The sequence below is a fragment of the Astatotilapia calliptera genome, chromosome 13 (assembly GCF_900246225.1).
Source record: "Astatotilapia calliptera chromosome 13, fAstCal1.2, whole genome shotgun sequence".
In the NCBI taxonomy this organism is placed as follows: domain Eukaryota; kingdom Metazoa; phylum Chordata; class Actinopteri; order Cichliformes; family Cichlidae; genus Astatotilapia; species Astatotilapia calliptera.
In genome coordinates, this window is record NC_039314.1 from 1,721,170 (window position 1) to 1,738,673 (window position 17,504).

The window sequence follows — 17,504 nt, forward strand, 5'->3', positions numbered from 1 at the left end:
TAAATCACCATGAATGTCATGATCGCTGTGTGGCAGGCAGGAGAAGGACCCAAGATGCAGACTCACAGACACGGGGATAAACTTAAAGAACACAGCTTTAATGCTGGCACGGCAGAACGTAGGACATACAAAACTAAACTGGGATAACTAAATACAAAGCTCGCCAAGAAACACAGGGAGGAGCACACACAACATGAGGGAGAACGCGACGCCGAACAGAGGAAGACGCAGACAGAAATACACAGAGGGTTAACGAGGAAAGTGGGAACACACGGGGAACACAGGTGACACAGATAACCATAACGAGACAGGGCGGGGTGAACATAACGCTGACGGGTACAGGCACAGAGGTTCAGACAGGAGGAGAGAGAGCACGGGAAGAACGCAGACATAACGGGCTAGGGAAAACATAGAATAAAGCACAAAGAGAGACGAGGGCTCATAAATACACAGAGGGGCACACAGGGGGTAAGAGTCACGAAGGGAAAACACATAAGGAACAACGTAACAGATCAACCCAGGAAGCATGGCCTAAATAAAGAACAAAATACAAAAATACATGAAAACTAAGAATACTGGGCCCACATGGCCCAGGACCATGACACCACCCCCCCCTAAAGGGCTGGCTCCTGACAGCCCAAACCCGAGAAACAAAAACAAAAACAGAAAACAACCCACCCAGGGCGGGAGGCGGGGGACCAGGACGGAGGGACCAGAACGGGAAACAAAACAAACAACAGAAAACACAGGAGCACATGACCGTAGTCAAAATAAAGTTCAGGGGGCCGACCCAGAGCCCACAGGCACAAGAGTTCACGGGTCACACGGTCGGGGGGCCGACCAGGCGGGTGGCACAGGTGGCAGAGCTGGTCCGGAGGCCGGCCGTGCGGAAGGCAGCGGCGGCGGCGAAGGAGACGGAGCAGTTCAGGAGGCCGGCCGCGCGGAAGGCAGCGGCGGCGGCGAAGGAGACGACGGAGCAGTTCCGGGGGCCGGCCGCGCGGAAGGCAGCGGCGGCGGCGAAGGAGACGACGGAGCAGTTCAGGAGGCCGGCCGCGCGGAAGGCAGCGGCGGCGGCGAAGGAGACGGCGGAGCAGTTCAGGGGGCCGGCCGCGCGGAAGGCAGCGGCGGCTCTCCAGTGTCAGGCGTGCTGGCCATGGCCCGGTGGGCACAGGACCAGACGAAGCACAGGCCGAAGCCGCGACAGACGAGGCTGAAGACTCAGAGGCTGCTGCAGCTGACGAAGGCTCGGAGGCTGCTGCGGCTGACGAAGGCTCGGAGGCTGCTGCGGCTGACGAAGGCTCGGAGGCTGCTGCGGCTGACGAAGGCTCGGAGGCTGCTGCGGCTGACGAAGGCTCGGAGGCTGCTGCGGCTGACGAAGGCTCGGAGGCTGCTGCGGCTGACGAAGGCTCGGAGGCTGCTGCGGCTGACGAAGGCTCGGAGGCTGCTGCGGCTGACGAAGGCTCGGAGGCTGCTGCGGCTGACGAAGGCTCGGAGGCTGCTGAGGCTGACGAAGGCTCTGAGGCTGGACCAGGCGAGGCTGAAGGCTCTGAGGCTGGACCAGGCGAGGCTGAAGGCTCTGAGGCTGGACCAGGCGAGGCTGAAGGCTCTGAGGCTGGACCAGGCGAGGCTGAAGGCTCTGAGGCTGGACCAGGCGAGGCTGAAGGCTCTGAGGCTGCAGCGGACGAAGGCTCTGAGGCTGCAGCGGACGAAGGCTCTGAGGCTGCAGCGGACGAAGGCTCGGAGGCTGCAGCGGACGAAGCACAGGCTGGACCAGGCGTAGCAGAAGGTGGCTGGATGGGCTCCTCGGGCCCTCCAGCTGATGTGGCATGGTGCTGGACGAGCTCCTCGGGCCCTCCAGCTGAGACAGGAGGCTGAACGGGCCCCTCGGACCCTCCAGCGGAGACAGGAGGCTGAACGGGCCCCTCGGACCCTCCAGCTGACGAGGCATGAGGCTGAACGGGCCCCTCGGACCCTCCAGCGGAGACAGGAGGCTGAACGGGCCCCTCGGACCCTCCAGCTGACGAGGCATGAGGCTGGACGGGCCCCTCAGACCCTCCAGCGGAGACAGGAGGCTGAACGGGCCCCTCGGACCCTCCAGCTGACGAGGCATGAGGCTGGACAGGCCCCTCGGACCCTCCAGCTGACGAGGCATGAGGCTGGACAGGCCCCTCGGACCCTCCAGCTGACGAGGCATGAGGCTGGACAGGCCCCTCGGACCCTCCAGCTGACGAGGCATGAGGCTGAACGGGCCCCTCGGACCCTCCAGCGGAGACAGGAGGCTGAACGGGCCCCTCGGACCCTCCAGCGGAGACAGGAGGCTGAACGGGCCCCTCGGACCCTCCAGCTGACGAGGCATGAGGCTGGACGGGCCCCTCAGACCCTCCAGCGGAGACAGGAGGCTGAACGGGCCCCTCGGACCCTCCAGCTGACGAGGCATGAGGCTGGACAGGCCCCTCGGACCCTCCAGCTGACGAGGCATGAGGCTGGACAGGCCCCTCGGACCCTCCAGCGGAGGCAGGAGGCTGAACGGGCCCGTCGGACCCTCCAGCGGAGACAGAAGGCTGAACGGGCCCCTTGGGCCCTCCAGCTGGAAGAGACGGCTGAAGCAGAAGGCAGTCTGAGGCGGAGAGAAAGCTCACGCCAGTCCTAGAAGGCCGAGAAGCGGCCTGTACAGTTGACGTGGAAGGAAGCTGAACGGGCTCCTCGGGCCCTCCAGCTGGAAGAGACGGCTGAAGCAGAAGGCAGTCTGAGGCGGAGAGAAAGCTCACGCCATTCCTAGAAGGCTGAGAAGCAGCCTGTACAGCCGACGTGGAAGGGAGCTGAACGGGCCCCTCGGACCCTCCAGCGGACGAGGTAGAAGGCGGCGTGGGAGCCGCGGAGTCTTGGATGAGCTCATCCGAGCTCCCAGCAGGAGCTGATGCAGAGCCAGAGAGATTAGAGACCCCTGGCTGAATGTTAAGCTGACCAGCGGACCGTACTGCTATCGGGGCCTGCGCTACAGGCGGCACTGGAGCTACTGGGGCCTGAACTGAAACAGGTGGCTCTGGAAACTGAGCTAAAAGTGGCTGTGGGGTAGGTGACACTGGGAGCTGAGCTACTGGAGACCCAGGTGACACTGGTGTACTGGGGTGAAGGCAGCGAGGACGCAGTCTCTCTCTTAAGGGAGGATCGAATGATTTAGCGATAAACCTTGACGGGAAAAGATGCCGATGCTGAGAATACCAGGCAGCGGGGGCTTCCAGGAGGGTAGCTGACTGAACTGAGGGTGGCTGCGAGGGAGCTAACTGAACTGAGGGTGGCTGCGAGGGAGCTAACTGAACTGAGGGTGGCTGCGAGGGAGCTAACTGAGTTGTGAGGGGCTGCGAGGGAGCTAACTGAACTGAGGGTGGCTGCGAGGGAGCTAACTGAACTGACCTGGGAGGAGAAACACGAGCAGGAAAAGGAGCAGGCTCAGAAAAAACTGTCCGAGAAATGGCAGGCTCAGGGTCGACAAAAATAGCTCTATCAAAGATGAACCCGCCGTCCACTTCATGTTTTGTAGTCTTAGCATTGTCCGGTTTATGGCGGCGGGCGCGCCGCCTCCTTCGAGCAGAGGAAGCTGGCGCGATGGGCGCTGATGGCGCCAACACAGAGGGTGACGTAGTGGTGAGTTCCCCGTCGTCCGCCCCCATCCTTGCCAGAAATGAGGCAGGCGAAAAATAGCTTAAGCGGATCGGAGACGACGAGCGGCTGGTAGGCTGTGCAGCAGGTGAGAGGTCCTCCTCCGGGATGAGCCAGGGTTTCCGCCGGAGCTCGTCCTCCCGATAAGCCCGTAACACCTGCTGCCGCTCCTCCTCACCGAAGTCAACAGCCTCGGGCATCTCCGTGCAGGCAGGCGGTGGCGAAGATGCGGAAGCTGATGAAGTGTGAGCCAATGGTGTGTCCGTGGTGAGCCTCACTGTTCCGACTCTGACCGCCACTGGCTCATGAGGCGGCGGGGCAACGGCGCGATGGCACGGCTCTGGTGAAGGTGCACGCCCACCGGGCCGCTGCTCCCGCGGACGGAGTTGGAGGGTGGAGACGAGAAAGTCGCTGACGAGGGGGTGCAGCGTCTCCCATAACCAGGGGAACACAGATACGCACACCCCTACTTGGCGGGCGAACTCCTCTCGTTCCTCCTCACTGGAACAGTGCAGCCACTTGTCGCAGAGAGACTCCACTGTCCGGACGATCCCCCTTCTCTGCGTCGCTGGGTCCGACATGTTCGCGTCGTCCTGGAGGTCCGCGGAGGGGTTGTGAACTGCTGGGTCCATGTTGTGGTCGCGTTCTTCTGTCATGATCGCTGTGTGGCAGGCAGGAGAAGGACCCAAGATGCAGACTCACAGACACGGGGATAAACTTAAAGAACACAGCTTTAATGCTGGCACGGCAGAACGTAGGACATACAAAACTAAACTGGGATAACTAAATACAAAGCTCGCCAAGAAACACAGGGAGGAGCACACACAACATGAGGGAGAACGCGACGCCGAACAGAGGAAGACGCAGACAGAAATACACAGAGGGTTAACGAGGAAAGTGGGAACACACGGGGAACACAGGTGACACAGATAACCATAACGAGACAGGGCGGGGTGAACATAACGCTGACGGGTACAGGCACAGAGGTTCAGACAGGAGGAGAGAGAGCACGGGAAGAACGCAGACATAACGGGCTAGGGAAAACATAGAATAAAGCACAAAGAGAGACGAGGGCTCATAAATACACAGAGGGGCACACAGGGGGTAAGAGTCACGAAGGGAAAACACATAAGGAACAACGTAACAGATCAACCCAGGAAGCATGGCCTAAATAAAGAACAAAATACAAAAATACATGAAAACTAAGAATACTGGGCCCACATGGCCCAGGACCATGACAATGAATCCACCAGAGAAGTAGAGATAAGACAATCTCCAGGGTTCATATACCTTTTTCAAGGTCAAATTCAAGCTTTTTAAGCACTTTCAAGGTCCATTTTCAAGCTTTTCCAGCATATTACCAAAAAAAAAAATGCATATTTCGCATCACATCTATCTAAAATCTATTTATTTAATCTATCTGTGATATTATTATGTACAATTATAATGTATTGTTCATCTCCCTTAGATAAACAGGCAGCCTTAAAGTATGAAATATTCATATACAAAAACACATTTAAAGCTTTCACTTGAGGGAAGTAACTTGCATTACTGCTACTGCTACGAAGTTTACAGGATGAACGAAAATGCTCTGTTCCACCTGGGTTCTGGTTGTGAATTGCCATGAGTCTCCAGTCAAAGTCAAACTCGCATGTCCCGCTCTGCAGTGATTCCTGGTGACCGTGTGGGGACGTTATTGTGCACCTGAGGTTATGCTTGGCACTCCATATGATGAAGCAATTGACATGTGGTCTCTGGGGCTGGTAGCTGTGGAGCTTTCTACAGGGGTGCCTCTCTATCCTGGGGAAGACGATTATGATGTTTTGAAATTCATAATTGAAACTCAGGGTCAGCTACCAGATCATCCTCAGGATTCTGGCTTGTACACTGATGACTATTTCATCGAAGACAACTACAACAACATTTAAGACCAAAGAACAATTTCAATACGAGACAGATTATCAATCCAAGGAAACTCGATTTATAAAACTTAAGCGTCTCAATGATCTCGTAAAACTAATGAAGGTTAGGCGAGGACCTGAAAATGCCAACCATTATTTATCAGGCTCACCAAACAGATGTTGGCCTTGGATGCAAATCAGCGCATAACACCCTCAGAGGTTCTGAAGCATCCCTTTTTCGTCCCTTGCCTCTCTAAGAGTTCCCCCTGCACTGACATGAATATCACAGGGGGACAAAACCTTGTGCTTTCTTAGCAATCGTCTGATTGTTGGGGTGGCCAAAACTCTAGGGAAGCTAGCAATTCTTGTGAAAAAAGCCCCCCCAAAAATAACAAAAACAACCAATGAATATGGTCTTAAACTTGGGCACAATTGGCTTAAAGTTCATTAACTAATCTCTCAATATTCAAAGCGGAGCAGTGGAAAACTTAGCATCACATCAGTCCTTCAATCAGACCTACAACAAATGTTAAAGATGAATTTGAAATTAATTGGAAATAAATTGGATATTAATTAAATAAACCTGCTTAAAGCATCAACTAATTGTTGTTTGTAATTCTTTATAAATATAGTGCTACCCTTCAGCCTCCTAGTAGACATACATATGTTATAAATGTGAAAATCCTCTGGTTTTCAGAAAGTTGACCTCTGACCTTGAACTCAAGGTCACTAAGATTTAAACTTAACAGAGATTTTCAGGAGATGCAACCATGGTATTGATTTGAAAATTCAATCTTGCCTTGTTCTTGAGTTATTGCTTTCACAAACTCGGGTGTCCATAGCACCCCAGCTCAAAAGATTAAAACGTGTTTTCTTTTAGTTTTTTCATGAAAATTGTAACACACAAATAACAAAAATGGCAACACTATTGTCATTTATGATAACGCTATTTTCATGGTATGTCTGTGAAGGTTCTCAGTCATCCAGGTCATCGTAGTCAAAGGAGCTTGCAAAGAAAAGCGTCTGGACTTCTTTAAGTTGCTTGAAGACGTTTCACCTCTCATCCGAGAAGCTTCTTCAGTTCTAAGGTCAAATGGTGGAGAGTCCCAAATATAAACCTAGTGGGAGTGACCCCCCACAGAGGGACAAAAGGACCCCTGATGATCCTCTAATCGCCTGAGCCAAGGTGGGAAACTGGGCGTGGGTCCCAATCAGCCAGAGTTTCGGGTGTGTTCATTGTGAAACCTGGCCCCACCTTATCATGTGAATTCCTGAGGTCAGATGGCCCAGGATGTGAGTGGGCGTTAAGGCGTCTGGGAAGGGATCTCAAAACTGGATTATAGATGGCAGAGAGTTGGTGTCGTAAACCCCCGCCTCTGTTCAAAGATGGTCGCTCACAGTGGACATAGATGGCTTCTTTCACTCCTCTTTCAAACCATCTGTCCTCTCTGTCCAAAATGTGAACACTGGCATCCTCGAAAGAGTGTCCTTTATCCTTAAGATGCAGATGGACTGCTGAGTCTTGTCCTGTGGAGGTGGCTCTTCTGTGTTGTGCCATGCGCTTGTGAAGTGGCTGTTTGGTCTCTCCAATGTAGAGGTCTGAGCATTCCTCGCTGCACTGTACAGCATACACCACATTGTTAAGTTTGTGTTTTGGTGTTTTGTCTTTCGGGTGAACCAGTTTGTGTCTGAGCGTGTTGCTGGGTCTGAAATACACTGGGATGTCATGCTTGGAGAAAACTCTCCTGAGTTTCTCTGATACGCCGGCTACATAGGGGATGACAATGTTGTTGCGTCTGTCCTCCCTCGCTGGTGTCTGATCTTCTTTTCTGTGCCTCTTTGCTGACTTTAAGAACGCCCATTTAGGATAGCCGCACGTTTTGAGTGCTTCCTTTACATGTGTGTGTTCCTTCTTTTTCCCTTCAGGCTTAGAGGGGACATGTTCTGCCCGGTGGTGTAGGGTCCTGATTACTCCAAGTTTGTGTTCCAAAGGGTGATGGGAGTCAAAGAGGAGGTACTGGTCCGTGTGTGTGGGCTTCCGGTAAACTTCGATGTTGAGTTTGCCGTTCTCTTCAATGTGCACAGCGCAGTCCAGGAAAGGCAAACAGTTGTCCTTTGTGTCTTCCCTGGTGAACTTGATGTTCTTATCCACAGAGTTAATGTGCGCAGTGAAGGATTCCACTTCTTGTGTCTTGATTTTGACCCAGGTGTCGTCCACATATCTGTACCAGTGGCTGGGTACTCTTCCTTTGAAAGAGCCAAGAGCCTTCCTTTCCACTTCCTCCATGTAAAGGTTGGCTACAATAGGTGACACGGGGGAGCCCATGGCACAGCCATGTTTTTGTCTGTAAAAGCCTTCGTTGTACTTAAATATGTAGTGGTGAGGCAGAGGTCTAACAGTGTGCAGATCTGATCGGGTGTGAAGTTGGTCCTGTCCTCCAAGGAGCTGTCTTCTTGTAGTTGTTTTCTGACAGTCTCCACGGCCTCCGTGGTGGGTATGCAGGTGAAGAGAGAGACTACGTCAAAGGACACCATGGTTTCATCTGGATCCAGGGTAAGTTTCAGGACCTTGTCGGTGAAGTCGGTGGAGTTCTTGATGTGGTGTGGGGTGTTCCCCACGAGAGGTGCAAGGATGGTAGCAAGGTGTTTAGCAATGTTGTAAGTGGCTGAGTTTATGCTACTGACTATGGGTCTGAGTGGGACAGCTTCCTTGTGGATCTTAGGAAGTCCATAGATGCAGGGTATGGCATCCCCTGGGTAAAGGCGGTGATATGTAAGGCGGTCAATGATTTTGTCCTTTTCAAAGTCTTGAAGGCAAGCTATAACTTTCTTTTTGTAGCTGCTTGTGGGGTCTCGCTTTAGGGCTTCGTAGGTATTGTTGTCACTGAGGAGAGTAGTGATCTGTGTATGGTAATCTGTAGTGTTTAGGACCACGGTACATCTTCCCTTATCAGCTGGTAAAACAGTGATGTTGTGGTCTTTGCTCAGGGAAGCGACGGCCTTCTTTTCTTGTATTGTGAGGTTGGATGGAGGGACTTTGGCACTGGAGAGCGTGGCTGAGACTTTCATCCTGATTTGCTCTGCTTCTGTCTGTGATAATTTATTAATCCGTATGGCAGATTCTGTGGCTGTGATGAGGTCCACTATGGGCAACTGTTGCGGAGAAATGGCAAAATTGAGTCCTTTGGCTAATACTCTCTTTTCAGGTTCAGTGAGAATCCTGTCTGAAAAGTTCTTCACCCATTTCTCCTGACTGGCATCAGGTGTGTTTTCTTCTCTGGGTTGTGTAGGTTCAGGATGAGGAGTGTGTGTTTTTGAAAGCAAGGTGTGAAATTTCCTGCGTTGTCTTTCTTTTCCTTTAGAGTGTTGGGCCCGCTGAGCCTTGTCCACAAACTTGTAAACCTCTTCTAAGAGGTGTGGTGTATGCTGTACAGTGCAGCGAGGAATGCTCAGACCTCTACATTGGAGAGACCAAACAGCCACTTCACAAGCGCATGGCACAACACAGAAGAGCCACCTCCACAGGACAAGACTCAGCAGTCCATCTGCATCTTAAGGATAAAGGACACTCTTTCGAGGATGCCAATGTTCACATTTTGGACAGAGATGACAGATGGTTTGAAAGAGGAGTGAAAGAAGCCATCTATGTCCACTGTGAGCGACCATCTTTGAACAGAGGCGGGGGTTTACGACACCAACTCTCTGCCATCTATAATCCAGTTTTGAGATCCCTTCCCAGACGCCTTAACGCCCACTCACATCCTGGGCCATCTGACCTCAGGAAATCGCATGATAAGGTGGGGCCAGGTTTCACAATGAACTCACCCGAAACTCTGGCTGATTGGGACCCACGCCCAGTTTCCCACCTTGGCTCAGGCGATTAGAGGATCATCAGGGGGTCCTTTTGTCCCTCTGTGGGGGGTCACTCCCACTAGGTTTATATTTGGGACTCTCCACCATTTGACCTTAGAACTGAAGAAGCTTCTCGGATGAGAGGTGAAACGTCTTCAAGCAACTTAAAGAAGTCCAGACGCTTTTCTTTGCAAGCTCCTTTGACTATTTTCATGGTATTTAATGAGGGGAAAAAACAAAAATATAAAAACTAAATTGATAACTAGCAGTGAGACAGTCTGCGTCAACACACAGGGGAACACAGACTTCAGAAGATTTTGAATGCATTTGTCTGATTCAGCCACATATTTGTTTCAAATAACTTTCAGATTTTTCACCAAGGATTTTGTCCCTCTGGAAGCACTAGATTGGATTGCATTTAAATGTTCTATCTTTTATCAGTTTGATCAGTTTTCATGATCTCTGGAATAAATAATGTACTAACACTATGCTAAATTAATTCAGGTATATAAGTATTTGGTTAATTAGCAACCAAGGCTTATTGTCTATTTAGTACAATTATTGCAAGTACTTGGAAAAGAGAGCTTTTCATCTAGTGTATATCTGGCATTTTGAACAGATCTATTTTCATTTTATTTACTATTTATTATGTATATAATCCTAAATGATGTTGGCTGATTAGCTAACTCTGATATGCACACAAAGCATACAGGAAGTGTGCTTAAATTGAAATCAGACCTAGTTTTATTTTTGAGATCATTGTCCTTCTGCTGGTGTAACAACACATGTATACATGGAGTCCAGCAGCTAGTGTTCTCCAGTATCATTGCGCTAGTTCAACAATCAAATCTGCATGAGATTAATATCCTTTTTAATCCATGTTCAAACTGAAATATCATCATGAAACATTATACCTTTGGACCACTTTTCTAATTGTAATTGTCATAATATAAAGATTTTATGTGTGTTCCTTATATCCTCCTAGATGAGAAGACCGATCTTGATGAAACTTTGCATAAAGAAAATTAAATATCTAAATCACATATAAAAATATTTTATAGAAATTCCAAAATCATATTTATACATTTGACAGGTCAGCTGACTACAGAATGGCATGTCAGATCAGAATGTTGTGTCATAATATAAGCATGCACATATTTGCATGTTCCTTATCCCTGTGAACACCGTGCCCTACTGTCGGCAGTCAACTTGATGATAAGGACAGTGAGGAAAAGTGGAACAGTTTTGAGGTGCAGTTAGGAGGTCAGGGGTCAGTTCGGGGTAAGTTTACGTAATGTGTGTGGTTAAGCACCAACACCAACATTTGTGTTGGTGTATGTGTGTTAGGAACATAGATAGGACGGCAAAGGGGTCATGAGGTACCAGGATTCAATGCTACTCCAAAAGTCAGAAATGTGATGTCCAGCTCACATTTACAAGCAACTGCTTCCTGAAGTTCCACACAGAAAGGTTATTAATGACACACACACACACACACACACACACACACACACACACACACACACACACACACACACACACACACACACACACACACACACACGCAGATATAAAAACACTGCTTGTATAAATATGAATATGGGTATAGTCTTTGCAAATTGTGGATCTTAATGTTCTATACACACCCTCCCCTACTCTTCTGTGTACCACACAGCCATATAATTCATCATAACCATCCATCCATGACCACGCATTAAACATGCCTGAAAAGACACCAAGACAGGGTACTGTTGACAGGTATGGTTCAGTTTGAATTACTGCAAGGGATGCAGATACTGTACTGAGCAGCTACTGCTCCCTGTGTCTGCAAACCTGTCACTCAAAAATTTAAGCATCCAAGGAGTTATATTATTTAAAAAAATAAAAAATAAAAAATCACCTGCTTCATTATGAAGGTAGAAACAACAGTCTGTAATATATTTATGTTTCAATGCCAATGCTTGCTGCTTTGTGTCACAATATCAATTTGAATACAATTTAATGATAAAGTAAATGTTACAAGGAAAGTAACGGAAATAAAAAGGGATGAAAAGGAAAAGGCTAGAGTGACAGCATGGTACTTATTGTGTGTCTGCCTTGTGTCCTGCTCTGTGGTGCTACATTACCACTTTCTCCCGGTGACCACCTGTATTGGGGATGAAGCGTTTGGCTTTTTTAGCTCATATGCGCATTTACAGAATATGAAAGGATAGGCTGTGTGGCATGTGGTAGCAGACGAGAGAATGAATGTTGGATATAGTGAGATTGGTGCAGACTTAAGAGGATATTCCACAGGGAAACTGCAACCAAACCTCAGAGGAAATGCTGCCATTGTACAGTGAAGCAGAAGACATGATAATACATCCCAGGAGAGTGCTTGTAGCTTGCCTGCTGAGTGCATACCTGTACAGTCTTTCCCTATACTGTTCGTCTGCTTTCTCCTTTTCATTATTTCATTTCAGTTAGAGAGAGTTTAGTAATAGAGATGTAACTTGGACTGTGGTGCTTGCTTTTTTCAATGAAACACATTGTAGAATGTTACACCAAAGAATTTCCAAATACTAAAGAAGTCCAGCTCTGTGAGTGCTCGAAAAATATTCGAGAGTGAGCTGTAGCAGAATTTTCTTTTATCTTTTGCCTTCTTTTAACACATTTGTAATATTTAATATGTTCATAATTCAATGAGAAATAAAATTAATAGATCAGGTTTACAAAAACATCACCAACTTAAAATAAAGTGGCTATTATTTATTTAAAAGCTGTTTTCTTGATAGCCAGGTTGCTGCTGCCGAATATGAGACAAGATACGTGTTGCTGACAGGAAATACATTTCCTATTGAAACACATTACTTAAAGATTTGTGGTCACTATCACTAAAATGTTTCACAATTCAAGTACCAGAACAAAAACAAATTTCATGAGTATTTTACATTTTGCTATGAGATTGGGCTAGACAATAACATGTGTATGTGTAAGCAATGTATTTCTTAACATCCACATTTGTCACTACCTAATAGCTTGAATCTTTGCATTCCTAAGTCTGGCTGACCAGTGAAACTGGATGCCACTATGAAATAGTTTCAGGTAAATGGACTGAGGACTGTTTCTTATATAGCGCTTTTCTACCCAGAACACTCAGTGCTTCAAACAACATGCCACCTTCACCCATTCACACAACACATTCTTCTATGCTTTCAAGTGCTTTCTAACATTCACACACATTCATACTTCGATGGATGCATCGGAGATGAACTAGTATCTTGCCCAAAGATATTTGGCATGTGGACTCTGAGAGCCAAGGATCGAACCATCAACCTTCTGCTCAGTAGACGACCTGCTCTATCTTCTGAGCTACCTGCTCTACGAGGTTACTATGGCGACATGATGGAACTAAGTAGACGCACGGTGGTGTCGGGTAGGTTCATGACATAATACCGAGTAAGTGCTGCATACGCACAGACAGACATACAACTATGACTAACCAAAGTACAAGCACATGCCATCAGACGCGCTCCGCTGTCACTCACACAGGTAACCATAGTCAGCAGTCGTCGTGGGGTGTTCACTGCAGGGCTTCCAGATGAGGGGAAAGGAACGTGAGCTATGTCAATCGAGATCATATGAACTAAAAATGCACATTTCATTTTAAATAGGAAAAAGTTCTCATCTTCAGTTCTTTTTTTTTAGTAAAGCTGGACGAAGTGAACAAAAAAAAATGATGGATAAAAACTACAGCTGACATGAAAGCTGTCATGTTTAACTGATGTACACACCTCAAGCACAGGAATAAAGTACAAGTACAGTATACTTCATCAAATTTCAGCAAGACATCTTACCATTTTCAAATCAAAGATTTAGAAAAAGAACAAAGAAAAACACACAGTTAATATATTTCCGACTAATATACATCCATTTATGTCCAATAATAAAACTGAAAAATTCATTGCCGTATATGGTCCTCTCCCACTGGAGTATTACGTATATAAATATATCATCTTTAAGATTACAGCTTACATTTAAGGTTCCAACTGGTAAATAGCTCTTATTAAACTATACCAAATCACCCCCCTAGCTGTACTAGCAGTATTATTAAAGGTACATTATATTTCACATTCCGTTTCGTTTTAATACATTTTATTTTCAGTTCAATTTCATTTGAGTAATTTTTCCTGAGTGGGTTTGCTGGTTTCAATTTAGTGTCTATAGTCGCCTTTTGGAACTTTTGTTTAGTGTCAATGCTAGGGTAAAACATGCAGCGGTAAAGGGTTTTAGTCCAAAATTTGAAAACTGATTTTACTCAAATTTTCTTTGTATATTAGTGGTCCCTATTATAAGACTCAGGTATGCCAGATAAAATTACTTACAGAGGGGTACCTAACCCTAAACGAGCTGATGGACACCAGGTGCATGTTAAGACGTTCTGCTGGAGCCTGTTGGTTAGGGCCTGCTCTTGTGCCGCCATGATCCGAGCCTCTGTGCTATCAATTAGGTTGGTCTTTTCTAACCACTGGTGGGATTTTTATCTGTCAGTGGCGCGTCCCATGCAGGGGCTTGGTCATCCATGACAGCTCCTCTTATTCCTCACCACTTTCTGTCTTTAACTGCCAGAGGTATTCTTGGAGCAGCTCATCTGAGAGGAGCTTCAGGGTGCTAGACTTCAGGTGGAGTTATCGTGTCTTGACATCAGTGGCATCTATCTCCTCCTGTAGCCAGCTTATTATTCCGGCTATCTCGTGACCCATAGTATTTACTGTATTCATTGGTGGCTTGGATCTTATTTCTACAGTTCAGGTGGTTTCTCACAGCCAGTTTTACATTCTGGAGGTATTTGGCTGTGGCTGACCTCCATGCATCATGGTTCTCGCTCATCTGTGAGATACCCAGGCATTTGTAGCTATCCTGTATATCTGCTATTCTGCCTTCTAGTACTTCCATCTTTTCAGTGCAGCTCACCTCCACTGTCTTTGCAACCATTCATCTACACTTAGCCTTGTCCTCACTGTAGATCATATGTGTCAAACTCATCTGGCCCACCATGCATTTGTATCCAGCCTGCAAGATCATTTTATTTAGATCTATTATTATTGTTATTAATGACCTGGCGATATGAAGTGCTGATAATGCACAAACTACAGATCCCATAATGCAGCGCTTCAGCTGCCTTGCTACCTGGGAACATTACCACATTCCAATGGCGAAGAGGAAAGATGATTCTGAAAACAGAGCCTTTCAAAACCGATGGGAGGGTGAGTTTGTTTACTGACATTTTCAGTTAACCCATGTGTCTTATTTGTGGAGCTAATGTGGCAGTAATTAAGGAATTTAATCCAAGGCAGCACTACAAGACAAAACATCAGGATAAACTGAAAAACCTAAATGCAGAGCAGAAGATAAAGAAAGTAGAAGAGTTAAAGAAGAATCTAACATTTCAGCAGATGCTTTTCACCAGAGCAAAATAACACAGTGAAGCTGCTGTGAAGTTTTATTGTACCAGAGGAGATAGCTGTATCAGCCCAGCCATTTACCAAGTTTAGTTACCAAGTTTTGAAAACGTCAAAATGTAACCGACATGAAACTGCCCTGGGACAAACTTGTTGGACTTATAACAGATGGAGCACTGTGAATATAGACTAGTGGGAAGGATGCAAGTAAAGATGCTGGAGGAGAACTGTAAAGGTGAGTTAACAGCATATCATCGCACGATACACCAGGAAACGCTGTGTAATAAAGTCCTAAAACTAGAGCATGTAATGAACACTGTAACACAAACTGTAAACTTTATCCGAGCTGAAGGTTTAAACCATCAGCAAATGAAAAGTGGAATTGGCATTTCTGGCTGACGTAACAGCTCATCTCAACGTCTTAAACCTTCAGCTCCAGGGACGTGACTACATGATGGCTGACATGTGTGATACAGTGAAGGCATTTCAACTTGCCTCACTTTCCCTGTTGCCAAGTAATGTTGAACCAAGCTGGCACAACAGTCTTCCCAAATGCGCACTTTGCTGATAAACTGAGCACATTGTGCAATTGCGCTTTGGTGACTTTGAAGCTCAAAAAAGAATTTCAAGCTGCTTCACAACCCATTTCCATGGACGTGGAAACTGCACCTGTACAGATTCAGACGGAGCTGATTGAGCTGCTGTGTAATCCTGAGATTCTCCACAACACACAACCTCACACCAAACCTAAACAAACTCGTTGCCAAAAAAAAGATGCCAAGCATCCAGCTCTGACAAAAAAACAACAACAATTGTTTTCAATAAATGTTTATCCTGTCCGGCCTTCGACCTAAAGTGTGCTTTGAGTTTTGGCCCTCTGTGTAATTGAGTTTGAGTTTGATAAAGATCCTAGTGAGGTGGATCAGCGAGTCAACGTCTTAAGTCTCGCTTGGCATAAAGCTTGATGTCATTCTTGTAAAAGAAGGTCCAGTTCGAGGAGGGGATCCTCAGTTCCTGATCCTTTTCATGTCCATCAAATTGTGTGGCATCCTTTCATTCCTAAAACATTAGCCGGTCCATATCAGTAGATTTTATTTCCCCCCCTGTAAAATCAGAGGTGTTTTCAAAGTGTTCCTTTATTGTACGGAGCAGTGTATTTAATGACTTGATGGCCAACGCTGCCATTCATCAACAGGCACAGTTGTTTGGTGGACATTTGCATTCCAAGTGTTGCTTTATTTTTGTGAGCAGAGTATACAGATAGGCAGAGTTTGCTCTCTTAGCAACATCCGTCCATTCTCCTGTCACATATTTACAAAGTGTCCTATATTGGTTAAAGCACACTGCCTATAGGTTCAAGCCCACCTAACATTACATTATTTAATATGGCTGCCCATCCCTCCTCACTGTCATGCTTAATTAGGTACTTTATCTTCATTAGTGTCCCCTGGCAGGCTTATGTGTGTGCATACATGCATACAAAATCCATGTTTCTAGTTATAGCATGACTGTAGCATCACTACATGACATGTCATGTGTGGATATATGCTTACACATGTGCCTCCATGCTAGGTACAACCTTGTCCCTAGAGAGAAAATAATCAGGCCATGAGTACATGACTCATACTATACTCTCCTATACCATACTTCTTGGGATGTATTTATATATTTTGTCTTATCATCACAGGAAACAATATGTGTGCTACTGTTTTCTATGTATTATTTTTTCTCTATGTAAAGTGTTACATATACAGTGGGGCAAAAAAGTATTTAGTCAGCCACCGATTGTGCAAGTTCCCCCACCTAAAATGATGACAGAGGTCAGTAATTTGCACCAGAGGTACACTTCAACTGTGAGAGACAGAATGTGAAAAAAAATCCATGAATTCACATGGTAGGATTTGTAAAGAATTTATTCGTAAATTAGGGTGGAAAATAAGTATTTGGTCACCTCGAACAAGGAAAATCTCTGGCTCTCACAGACCTGTAACGTCTTCTGTAAGAAGCTTTTCTGTCCCCCACTCGTTACCTGTATGAATGGCACCTGTTTGAACTCATCATCTGTATAAAAGACACCTGTCCACAGCCTCAAACAGTCAGACTCCAAACTCCGCCATGGCCAAGACCAAAGAGCTTTCGAAGGACACCAGGAAAAGTATTGTAGACCTGCACCAGACTGGGAAGAGTGAATCTACAATAGGCAAGCAGCTTGGTGTGAAAAAATCAACTGTGGGAGCAATCATCAGAAAATGGAAGACATACAAGACCACTGATAATCTCCCTCGATCTGGGGCTCCACGCAAGATCTCATCCCGTGGGGTCAAAATGATCATGAGAACGGTGAGCAAAGATCCCAGAACCACACGGGGGGACCTGGTGAATGACCTGCAGAGAGCTGGGACCAAAGTAACAAAGGTCACCATCAGTAACACACTACAACGGCAGGGAATCAAATCCCGCAGTGCCAGACGTGTTCCGCTGCTGAAGCCAGTGCATGTCCAGGCCCGTCTGAAGTTTGCCAGAGAGCACATGGATGATACAGCAGAGGATTGGGAGAATGTCATGTGGTCAGATGAAACCAAAGTAGAACTTTTTGGTATAAACTCAACTCGTCGTGTTTGGAGGAAGAAGAATACTGAGTTGCATCCCA

The 17,504-nt window shown here is 47.0% G+C and overlaps 1 protein-coding gene across 3 annotated transcripts in view; it reads right to left on the reverse strand.

Annotated features, from left to right (window-relative positions):
• slc24a3 (solute carrier family 24 member 3) overlaps positions 1–17,504 on the reverse strand; it is a 130,571-nt gene that overhangs the window by 77,110 nt on the left and 35,957 nt on the right. The window lies entirely within an intron of this gene.